Source organism: Xyrauchen texanus, chromosome 19 (genome assembly GCF_025860055.1).
Source record: "Xyrauchen texanus isolate HMW12.3.18 chromosome 19, RBS_HiC_50CHRs, whole genome shotgun sequence".
In the NCBI taxonomy this organism is placed as follows: Eukaryota; Metazoa; Chordata; class Actinopteri; order Cypriniformes; family Catostomidae; genus Xyrauchen; species Xyrauchen texanus.
In genome coordinates, this window is record NC_068294.1 from 33,363,423 (window position 1) to 33,375,769 (window position 12,347).

The 12,347-nt window shown below is 36.0% G+C and overlaps 1 protein-coding gene across 1 annotated transcript in view; it reads left to right on the forward strand.

The window, feature by feature from the left end:
* The first annotated feature begins 311 nt into the window (after positions 1 to 311).
* LOC127659668 (5-hydroxytryptamine receptor 4-like) overlaps positions 312 to 12,347 on the forward strand; it is a 148,979-nt gene continuing 136,943 nt past the window's right edge. Inside the window, exon 1 of the mRNA XM_052149589.1 lies at positions 312 to 514. The gene's annotated coding sequence lies outside the window, so the exon portion shown is untranslated. The remainder of the gene's footprint in view (positions 515 to 12,347) is intronic.

Below are 12,347 nucleotides of genomic sequence, written 5' to 3' on the forward strand. Positions count from 1 at the left end.
CAGGTCACCTTAATTTCAGTCTATAGAGATGTCAACACACCTTTAAAGTTGACATCTCTATAGACTGAAATTAAGCGACCTGTATGCAAACAAACGTCTTATTCTAAAATGTAAACGCGCTCATTTCACAGTTTTACGCACAATTGACAACGACACAGGACTCAGGGTGACACAGAAACGCTTCTTGAAAAGGGCAACAGACACACAGAGGTGGAAGTGGTGTGAAAGAGGAGGGACTTGAGACTTCAGTTTGCGTTTCTCTGTGGAAATCGAAAGGCGCTGGCGCTTGTTTCTGCTGGACTGACCGTTGAGCCACGAAACTGGCCGCGCGCGTATCGTGTCTAGTTTGCGCTGACATAACCTTCGCTTGAAACTCACACATGACCGTGGGTATTCAGTAAACCCGGCGAATCCTAGAAGTTGTCCGTTTCTTTCCAGGCGTGTGAATGACGTGAATTTCCACAGGATTTAAAGCCGTGCCATGGTTTTGACCCGCGCGCTCCACTCAGAAATGGTGAGTGATTTTTGTTTTGTTTTGTTTTTATCGTTAACGAACTTGACGGCTTTGTAATTTCGCTAAAATAATGAAAGCTCACCAGTCTCTCTTTCTGTGGTAAAGCTGGCCGCACCGCAACGTTTAAACTGCTAAAAAAAAAAAAAAACATGTGGTGCATAAAATAATCTTTATATGTTGGGTATGTAGCCAATAAATTACTTAGTTGTCCAACAGTATTTGATGTAGACTAAAGTCTGTTCCGAAAAGAATGTGTGGGAAATATTAGCTGTAAATACGTCTGAAATAATGCTGTACTGTATGAAAAAATGTTCTCACATTTGTTTAATATGTCTGTTCTTATAATAGCAGAATTAATTCAAACTTCTGTTTTAATTCAGGGTTTTTTCATAGATTCATAGCTGATCAACTTAGAAATTCGGTTCATAATCAAAATACACATGAAACCCCCTTTGAAACTCTTCTGAATTTTTTTATTTTATTTTTATACTGATTTAAATGAGTCTTCTCAACAAGTGTTTTGGCTGTATCATGATCTTTGTTAAGGCTTCACGTGTCATCATTTATTATTCATAAATACAAATCGCATAATAGGCCAAGACGTTCTTCATATGGCACAGCATTGTGTAATCTAGATAAACTGCACCATGTATCTCTAAGGTCAGAGTGAATCTATGTACCTTGCCCAAAGGTGCAAGAAGCACCTTGATTTGATTGATGGTGAGAATATCAAGTTCTTTATGTGTGAATTAATTAAGGCCCTTTAAAGCTTCCATTAAATATTGATATATTATGATATTTAAATATACAATTTTGTAATAAAAACACTGGCACTTGAAAAGAGCCTTATATTATTGTTCTGCTGTGATGTGTTTTAGCCGAAGGCCCCCTGAGCTCTAAAATATCGTATATCAATTTTCTTTAGCTCTTTTTACAAATATCTTCATTTGCCCACTCTTTGTTCAGCATTGTGTGGATTTTAGTGACTTTAAAATCAACATTTGAAAATCACCTGTGCTGACTAGATGCCGATGGTAAATGTTACGGCAAGATAATTTAATGGTTGTCACATTTGGAAAGTGTTCTCTGTCCATCACCAGGCAGTAATCCTTCTCCATAATTTGCAATTCTGAAGTTCTCCAGTGATGCGGAGTGAGAAAATATAAAGAGAGTAAGAGCGTTAGAAATGAATAGTTTTGATTTGTCTGATGAGTTTTTGATCTACTGTAAACATGGTACAGTGGTGGCAGACTATTTTTGAATCCTTAAGTATTATCCATAGTCCTTTATTAATGTGACTTCAAATGTCATCGTCATCTAAGTAATAGAAACCAATCTCACTAAAGAAATAACACAAAATAGGCACATTTCCTTGATTATTTATTGAACATATTGAAACGTCATTCATAATCTTTGCAGGAAAATCTATGTAAACCTGTAGGATAATGGGCTCTATAAAGAGAGTAATTTCTGTCAGATGCTCCAATCAATGTGATTGGAAGAAGTGTGAGTTTGAGTGCCGTTCCCCATAAAACAAACACAGACTTTGGCTGTTGCTATCTCACACTATGCTCTGAATGACAGGTTTATGATGTCAAACTTGCCCTGATTAAGTGAGACTTCTAAAAACCAAAGAAAAAGATTTGTCAATATTATCAAGGCTCAAAATGCAGTTGGTACTAAACCATTCTTAAGAATAGCAATATAGACTGATATTCAGTATATTGGCCAGGATGATTTATCAACTATAATTTGCCCATTTTTACATTATTAACTAACATTGGCCAGTAGGCCTATTCATTGGATAATGCATATTTTCTATTTTCAAATATTTTGCAGTAAATTGTTGAGTAAATTTTGTGTAAAAGTGTTCATTTAATTTTGGCAATTTTACAAATAATGACAATCGGCCAACCTGCGTTCTAGAAATTGGGTTTGGCATCAGCCATTGAAAAATGAAAGATTTTAGTCTTAAATATTCATGGTCAACAAGACAGTGTTAAAACATGGATATCCAACAGCATATTTTTTTCCTCCTGTTAGTGTTCTGCTAATATCACACTAAGAGCAAAAATCCTGGCCAAAGGGTTTTAATGATTCATAGCTAAGGATATCCATTATATTTTACAATTGCTAATCAGTCAGAATGTATGCATTTCCAATAAACAGAAAATACTGGAGAAAAAAAAAAATACAGCTGTGAATATAGGCAACATAATTAAGGTTAAAATAATGAATACGGGACTACATATTAGGGCTGGGTATTGATACAGATTTCCAGATTTGATTCGAGGCCCAATTTCAATTAAATTATTGAAATTAATTTCAATTAAATTCTATTCCAATATACGCTGACAATTTCAGTTATAATTTCCATTTTGCTTACATATGCAATATATTCTCCCTGAGCTAATACTGTTAATTATACAGGGGACCATCTAATGTCTATCATTTAATCTAATCTTTTTGGTCACGTACAAATCAATGCATTCTAACAATAAATAAAATATCTTGATACTGCATATATTGTATTGTACACATATATATACGTATATATATATATATATATATATAATGTATATATGTATGTTACATGTTAATTTTATACATGCATAATTTGTACTATTTACAAGTAGTTCCATTGATTTGTACAACACTTGCTTAAATGATGCTGCCTCTTTAAGAATACCGGCAATTAATCAGGATTAACGTAAATTACGTCTTTACCCCATCCGTGCTTATGCTTGATTGAAATTAATTATTTATTTTTTGTTTTCTGGTCAACAACTCACTGTAAAGAACAGAAAGGTATATTAAAAATAAAAAAACTATTACAAATGGATTGCTTGGATCTAATCTTTGGACACATACGGAAAGAGTCAAACTAAACTTTTTACTCTTAACACGGAGCGAAAGAACTTCTTCACCATACTACTTAATCACTGACGAGTAAAATCTGAAAATGTTCTAGCAAGAGGCAAATCACAAATCTTTTTTGTTGCATAGCATGAAATTTGGTCACACGTGCAAGTGATATTGTAGAGGGTTGCGCATAGAGTAAAATATTGATCTTGGTATTTAATAATCAATAACAAGTACGTTCAAACGAAGATCAAATGAAAATCAAAAAAATTTTAAAAATTAAAGTTCTGATGGAATGCTAAGGTAGTGATCCTTAAATAGAGAGCAAAGACTGTCAAGTCATGTCATTTTTATTTGTTTAGTGCTTTACACAATATACATTGTTTCAAAGAAGCTTTACAGAAAATTATGCTGTAACAGAAAATGAAGCTGTACTGTCTGTAATGTCTTAGCATATGACTGTTCTTTATTGCTGTACTAAGCATTAGCAATGGGAGGAGTTCATCACATATCCAGAGTGCTGCTAGGTCAATTTGTTTTTATGCCATAGTGAGTGCAGAGCTGTCAATATTGTTGTGCCAAGCATGGAACGAATGTGCTTTGATAGATAGCTTAGTAGGGAACACTGGCCAGAAGATCAATAAGGGCTCTTTTACATTGCATTAGGGCCCCTATTCCGAGACCAAAACCAAAGGTGAATCTCAGAGCAACTGCAAACATGCAGCTCTCTTTACATTTCCTGAAACACCGCAATCAATTTCCTCTTTTGTTTAATCACTTTGTATGGACCCAAGGTGTAAATCCATTGATTAAATAAAATGCAGTAGTAGGTAGACCTGGAGTTTTACATTTTCAATGGGAGCCATGTTCAACAATGTTCGATTTTGTCATAAAGGATTAATGAGTTTGGGACACCACAGTGATTGGGGTGATTCATTGTCATCCCTTGTGTTGCCCTGGAAGTTTAGAAGCTTGTTGAGGAAACATCTTATGCTGGTTGAGAGGAGAAACATTTTATCTACTCGCTGAGCTGCTGTCAGTTGTGAGGTTAATGCATTAACAGGTAATGGTAAATGCCATTTGTATCTCAGAGTTTAGCCCTCTGCAAATCTTTAGATTACTGCAGCAATATAAAGTGTTTAGGAATCAAGGTTTTTAATGAGGTTCTCTCAATGTGAACAAGGGCTCTTGTTTTGCCTCACTGACTAAAAATGGGCACTGACCCCAGACACAAAGAGTGGGATAAATGCTGTATGCACAATTACCCCGCCTATCCTGTTTCCACCTCATCTGACCTAAGATCACATTTTTGGGTTCAAAGCTGGACTTTTTGTCTTGTAGTGATATCACATGGATATATGTCAGGTAAAATGATTGTTCATTTAAACACCTGTTGACCCCAGGTTCTATAACTGATGATGTGTCCAAGTTGCATTTGAGGTGTATGTCAGAAAACTTAGGGAAATACCAAGGTTAATTAAATAATTACATGAATGTTCTGGATTCAGTACAAGTTCAATCAACAGCGTTTGTGCCATAATGTTGTTAACACAAAAAAATATTTTGTCTTGTTCCTCATTTATAAAAAAGAAAAGAAAAAAGAAGCAAAAATCGTGGTTACAGTAGTATGGCTCTTACAATGTAAGTGTATGGGGCCAGTCAACAAACACTAAAATACACATTACTTCAAAAGTCTAGCCTTAAAATCTAACCTTTTGACATGTAAACATGATTTTAGTTTGATAATATATCTTACTAGCCTTATCTATGTAAAATGATATCCAAAATTACAACTCTGTTACCATGATAACCAAATGCCGGGTTACATTAAACACTGCAAGCACTTTTATGACACTATAAATAATGTATAACAGAGATTTTATCACTCTAAAATTATGTTAGCAATAGCATGTATACAATTTATATTAACAGTAAAATAAATAACAGTAAATTTTGGCCCCATTTACACCCATTCAGTGAATTTTATTGAAAGTTAACAAGGTGTGAGTACTATTATTTTCTGTGATAATAAACATTATGCTACAAATGTTGTCTATTGTGGTTAACTTGTACTGAACCCAGAACATTCCTTTAATTGCATAAAATATCATACTAGGTCTTCAATCTCTCAGAGCATTTATAAGGAACACTTTATAAAATATCTAAACATTACATATAAAATTATGATATGGGTGAAATATTTTGTAACCCATAGTATATAACACATTGTACTTTACATCAAAGAATGGCTTGAGCATTATATTTAGTTTTGGGATCATGTATATCAGCCAGTCAATATTACAAAATAAACCCTGCTAGGTTGATTCCTGACACAAAGCACATAGAAAAAATAAATGGGCAATAAATATTTTTAAATGATCATGTTTGAAGAAAGAGACCACAGACTGATCCAAGAGACATAAGACTAGCATTACTATTGGTTGCCTCAGAATCAATTATTCCAGAGAGCCGTGTAATAACATAACAGCCTAATAAAACTGCATGATGGCCAAGTATGTGGCATATCTTAATCCAACAGTAGTTACACTGATAGCATCACATTGGATAAGGTTTACATAGGAACATTCGTGCTGCACCTCAGTTTACAGTATTAGAAGAAACACCCCATTACAAGTTCCTTGTTATAAAAATTGCATTGCGTTTGTTATCTTGAATGTTTTGTATAAATATTCATATCATTCTGATTTACCTTTGCCTTAAAGAAAGGCACCTTCTCCAGTAGGGTTTTGATGTTTCTGAACAACACTCCAATTTCAGTTTCACAGTACTTTGCAGTTTTACAGTAATTTACAGAAAAAAATCCAGGTGCTCTGGTGCCTAGTGTGAGTTATCAGAAGACTGATGGCCACATTATTAGAGTGGGACTCAGAGGAGGCATGAAACCAAAGGAACACCTGGATTTCTCTTTATTACCCACATGATGTCCACTAGTATTACACCGCATCTCAGTGTAGATCAGGGCAGTCCATAACTTGCAGTGCTATAACCACGAAAGCACTGTTATTAACTTTTAGGGGAGAAAAAAGCTCCAGTTAGTTATTTCTGAGAAAGTACATTTTACAGTAGGTTAGAGACATTCATACTAAAGCGGTACATGCTGAATTTGTTAACTCACATCTTACACAATTACACCATTACTTCAAACATTTCAGATTGTTCTTTTTCTTCACTAAATTTAATTAGTAAGTCTTTATTTCATTTTAAAATCCTCCATTCCCACTGTGAACTGGATTGATAGGACATATACTCACTTAACACTTTATTAGGAACACCTGTACACCTTACTTATTTATGCAATTCTCTAATCATCCAATCATGTGGCAAAAGTGCAGGTGCATAAAATCAGGCAGTTATGTGTTAGGAGCTTCACTTCAACCATCAGAATGGGGAAAAATGTGATCTCAGTGATTTTGACTGGCATGATTGTTGGTTCCAGACAGGTTGGTTTGAGTATTTCTGTAACTGCTGATCTCTTGGGATTTTCACTCACAACAGTCTCTAGAGTTTACTCAGAATAGTGCCAAAAAAAAAATCAAACACCAATTCTTCGGACAGAAAGAGAGAGGTCAACAGAGAATGGCCAGACTGGTTTGAGCTGATAGAAATGTTACGGTAACTCAGATAACACATCTGTGCAATCGTAGTGAGCAGAATAGCATCTCAGAATGCACATCTGGCATTTTATTTGGACCATAGTGTTCCTAATAAAGTGCTCAGTTAGTGTATTTGGTAGCATCTGGACCTGTTTCGAAGATCTGAGCTTTTAAAACCTTGTTTTTTTTTTTTTTTAACTAAACAAGTTTAGTTTGTATGCATTATGGCCTTATAATAATGATAATGTTTCAAGTTAATTATATTGATTTCCCTTAAGATGTGTGCATATTAGTTAAGTAAATATATTTCGATTGTGTGTAAAACACTCGTGGATATTTCCCAGAGTTGCAAAATGATTTTTATTTTGTTTATTAAAAAGAAAAAATGAATGAATGAAATGTAAGGCAAAGATCTTTGGCACAGCCGTTTAAAGCAGAGGCGCAACGTTGAAACTAGTGCACCTATGACACGAGACTACTTGGAGATATGAAAAAAAAACAGGCTTGCTTCTGTCAGTGCTCGTCTGCCCATGGACAGAAAACAATCCCAGGAACAGAGTGCTTGCTCTTTTGTGTGCTTTCCTGGGTTGAGTGAATGTGGCCGACCCTGTCACTGTTTTGTCTCTGTCACTCTTTTCTAGAGTCGATTGTGGAAATCTGTGGTCTGGGATGTTAAAGCATTCCATATGTTAAAGGTCAGATCAATTTGTCTCGCATAGCGTTGCCGAAGTACATGAGATGACTTATGGAATTTAATTGCTGGCAGATGAGACTCTGTGTGTGTGTGTGTGTGTGTGTGTGTGTGTGTGTGTGTGTGTGTGTGACATGACAAGGATATTGACACAGTACAGATAATATTTGTTCTGCATAATAACAGCCATTGCCCTTAATGATAAGTTGTTTTTTATTACCAGTAGCTTTACTGCATACACTAGCCAGGACTACACAAAGCTAACTTTCTCTCCAAAGCTAACAAAATTGATATTCTAATCAGGTTTTTTACCATTGTATTTCCACAAAAGAGCCAGTTTAATTTGTTCGCCAAATAATTGATTAAATGTTCTCAGTCCTTGGCATATGAATTGCCCAGTCTGGAAAGTGACCAGTGCAAACACTCCATAGTTGAATAAATTTTTTGTGCATTGCTAGACAAAAAGAAAATGCCATATTGCTGCACACTGAGCAATGTGCTCACATTATCTCAGCCGAATCCAAGAAAACGCATCATTTTGGGGTGATATGTAAATCCATGCTACAGTCTATTGTAGTGAATTAAAAGGTTAGGGAGCAGCCTGCCACCTGACTGATAAATCTGGCAAACTGCCTGTCCAGCACACTGTGGATCTATTTGCGCCAGAGGTTTCGTACAGCCCCTTTCCACCTCACTTTGTCTGTACAACCCCACTTAGCTCAGATGAGGGAGACCGGCTTTAACACTAACAAAAGCAGCACTCCACAATCCATCCAAGTCCTCTCGTCGTGTCTGCTCTGCATGAGTTTGCACAGAGTCTGAATTCCAGGTCTGGTGCAATCCAAAACTCCACATCTGACACTTAGACTAGGAGTGCATGAAACCCAGACAGCAAACTGTGAAGTATTTACTCAGAAGAAACTCGAGAGAGAAATCATCATAGTTTACCCTGGCAAAGGTGCACCAGCTTTATTACACCTGTATGAGATGCCAATGCGTCCGCTGCACCCGCTGACTCTAGAAAATAAACACGTAGAGCTACAGCCCACTTCACAACGTGAAAATGGATTCCCCTAAGCTTTTTTCCCTGCCGGGTTTCATCTATTAAATCCGTTTTGATGTGCAGCACGAATGGAGCTTGTGGGCTTGCCTTTTTTCATGCTTTCTGCTTTGTGCAAATTCATTAAAATACGTTTGATTTGATGAATGAATTTCAACAAAATGTTTAATGCTTACAAAATGATATCTTGGAACATATTAATGATTTGTACAATTGATTAGAGGAGACACAAAATACTCCCCAAAAATATTACCCAAGAAGGAAAACTTTTATTGCTTTCCAGACATTCCTACTACATTATTGTAGTTCTTATACATAAATATAAAGAAACTTTAAACTGTAAACTTTTGCTTTTTGACTTCAATATAATATATAGAAATGAATCTGGGTTTCTTCCTCCAGTCATTCTAAATAAAAGGAACATAGGTATTTGCTGGGGATTACAATGTTTGTATGAGCCTTGTGCAAACATTTCTTTCACTTAACACATTTACATAAATAGATACAAATTAATTCCCTTAAATTATTGTTAAAATTATTTAGTTACATTATCAAAATATGCAAGAGAAGTAAAAAAAAAAAGAATCTCTGTAAAAATGTGAGGTTGTCCAGTAGACTTGATATTGTGTGTGTATGTGTGGTATGTGTGTGTATATATACTCTCTCTATATGTATATAACACTGATCAGCCACCAAATGAAAACCACCTGCCTAATATTGTGTAGGTCCAACTTGTGCCGCCAAAACTGCACCCAGAATAGAATTCTGTGATGCTATTTTTCTCACCACAATGGTACAGAACAGTTATCTGAGTTACCGTAGACTTTGTTAGTTTGAACCAGTCTGGCCATTCTCTGTTGACCTATCACATCAACAAGCCATTTCCATCCACAGAACTGCCACTCACCCTGAGCGTGAAAATCCCAGTTATCCCAGTTATTTCTGTAACTGCTGATCTCCTGGGATTTTAACTCACAACAGTCTCTAGAATTTACTCCGAATGGTGCCAAAAACAAAAAACATCCAGTGAGTGACAGTTCTGTGGATGGAAATGCTTTGATGATGAGATCAACAGAGAATGGCCAGACTGGTTCGAACTGACAAAGTTTTAATGTAATGTGGCTGATCGGGGCGTGTGTGTGTGTGTCTATGTGTATGTGTGTGTGGATATATATATATATATATATATATATATATATATATATATAGTGTTGTCACGGTACCAAAATTTCAGTAGTCGGTACCATTGAAATTCCACGGTACTCGATACCATTTTCGGTACCAAAGCAAAAACAGGTTACTAAACAACACTCTTTTATTAACAAAGTTAACAAAACATTAGCAGCAGAACTAAGAACAGAAATATGCCATTGAGCAACACTTTAATTTAAATATATTATTTTTGAATTATAACAAAATTGTACAATGTATGCTTAAAGTATTTTTGAACACTTATATAAGATTTGCTTCAACTTTTGCAACTTTTACTTTGAGTACTAAAAAAAAAAACTAAATAAACAAGCATACAATAGAATTAATAAAAGACAATTTCCAAACTAATGTGCAAAGTGCTCTCGTATTAATAAAGCTGCATATTGCCATTTTTCTTCACGATAAGAAATGCACAGTGACATATATTATGATTAAATAAGTCGCGAGCAATCCCGTTCTAATCTAGCTGCATTAAGCGTCCGCACTCGAGGGATGAGCGTCCCCGAGGCACAGTCCCTGTCAGCCAGGAGCAGTTTCAATCTCTCCCCATTAGATTGGGACATTCGCGCAACTCATTGAAGAGGCGCTTACCACACAGAGAAATGCCAGTTTCTGAGTTTAAAGTTATTAACATGACCTGCTTCTGTATTATTTGAACTTTAATAAAGCTATAACACATTAAATATAACTGCATTTGTAATGCCGGGATTTTTCCTTTAAAGAGCTCCGGCTCCGCTTATTCCACAACGAGACTGCTTCTGAATTTACTTTTTTTTTTTTATAATTCCCTAATACTTTGGGATCTACATAAAATGAAGCTGTGAAAGTTTAGAGTGCATCGTGACTGTGATCTGCGTAATTATTCCTCTCCTCAGTCAGGCGTGAACTGTGGTGCTGCTCTCGCGCGTCATTAGTTTAATATGATTTCATGTTACGTTAAATTAGATCAAACGACTATTCGACAATGAAAATGTTTCTCGTCATTTTTTTATTTTCGACGTTGTCGATAATGTCGACTAATCGTTTCAGCCCTAATGCAAATTATAATATGCTTTTAAACTAACCTGCTTTGGTTGCTTGAATTAATCCGGGTGTCTGTCTTTCAGGTGCTTTATTAAGTTTGATGTGTTTCCTCCTTTCATCAGAAAATTGTGAAAGTACCGGTTACAAATAGGTTTTTGCTGATCTATGATGTTTCATCAGCCTCAGCCATTTGCAAGCACACTGTTAATGAGTGTAATGTCAGTGGGATTTTAAAGGATATATTGTACAGTATGGTTAAATGTTACTACTTTGCGCTATCCAAGCTTAATATGCAGAGATGACCTTAAGTAACCCATTTATACTGTAGGTTGATTCCTCCAAAAAAGGAAACACTGCGGCTATGTGGCATTCAAAACAATGCTCGGTTTGTTTGAGCATCCTGCCCAGCCCTACATAGCAACATTGGCTCAACCAATGGCATGAGTTTAGGGTGGGGACTATCTGCTTGTTTGACCAAAGGCAAGTCAGGGGAGTTTTCGAAAAAACCTGTTTGAAAACAGTCATTAAATGTGTAATGGGGATGCTAGTGGCAAGTAAATTACTTCACCTTTAAAATGTATCTAACTGTTACTGGCAACTCAGTCAGGCAGTTGGAACAGACAGGCTAGCTTAAGCAATTTAAGTACTCTAAGCTTAGTGATGTATAAAACTGGCTGGTGCTCACCTAGAATGGCTTCAATTTGTGATGTGATGTCTTCCATCTACCCAGTCAAGAAGACCAACGTGGTTACTATTATTTAACCTTCCTTGGAGTGAAATGAAATGACATAACATTACTAAAGATGTTTATAATAATTACAGTTATTAGAGATAACATATTGCTTAAACTTGAAAGGGACCTATACCGATTGTCAGAAAGAGACAGAGACTTGCACTTTTATTCTTAGGAATGCAATTTTGATGCCTGTGTATTTTACGGTTCATTAACGTTTATATTAGTAAAGAGGCCCTGTTATGCTTTTGGGGATTTTCCTTTTCCTTTAGTGTGTAGCATAGCTCTTTGTGCATGTAAAAGGCCTGCAATGTTACAAAGCACAAAGTCCACACAAAAGGGAGTTATTCTCTCCCATAGACAACACTGCTCAAGAACTACAAGAAATGGCGGGATTGTAGTCCAGCCATTTCTTCTGTAAAGTATCTACATCACTATGTAATACATTTTCACTATGTCTGCCTAAGGACTACTTTGGCCAGCCCTCAAACAAACGTATTCTTAGCCGAGGCCAGGATGAGTTGGGTTAGTGTTGTTGCCATGTTGACAAGATGCTGTTCCCTATCTGTCACTCACTCAACGTTGTGTCGATGAGTTGACACTAGGGGTCGCACCTGCGGAGCCCAGACATCTCTGAT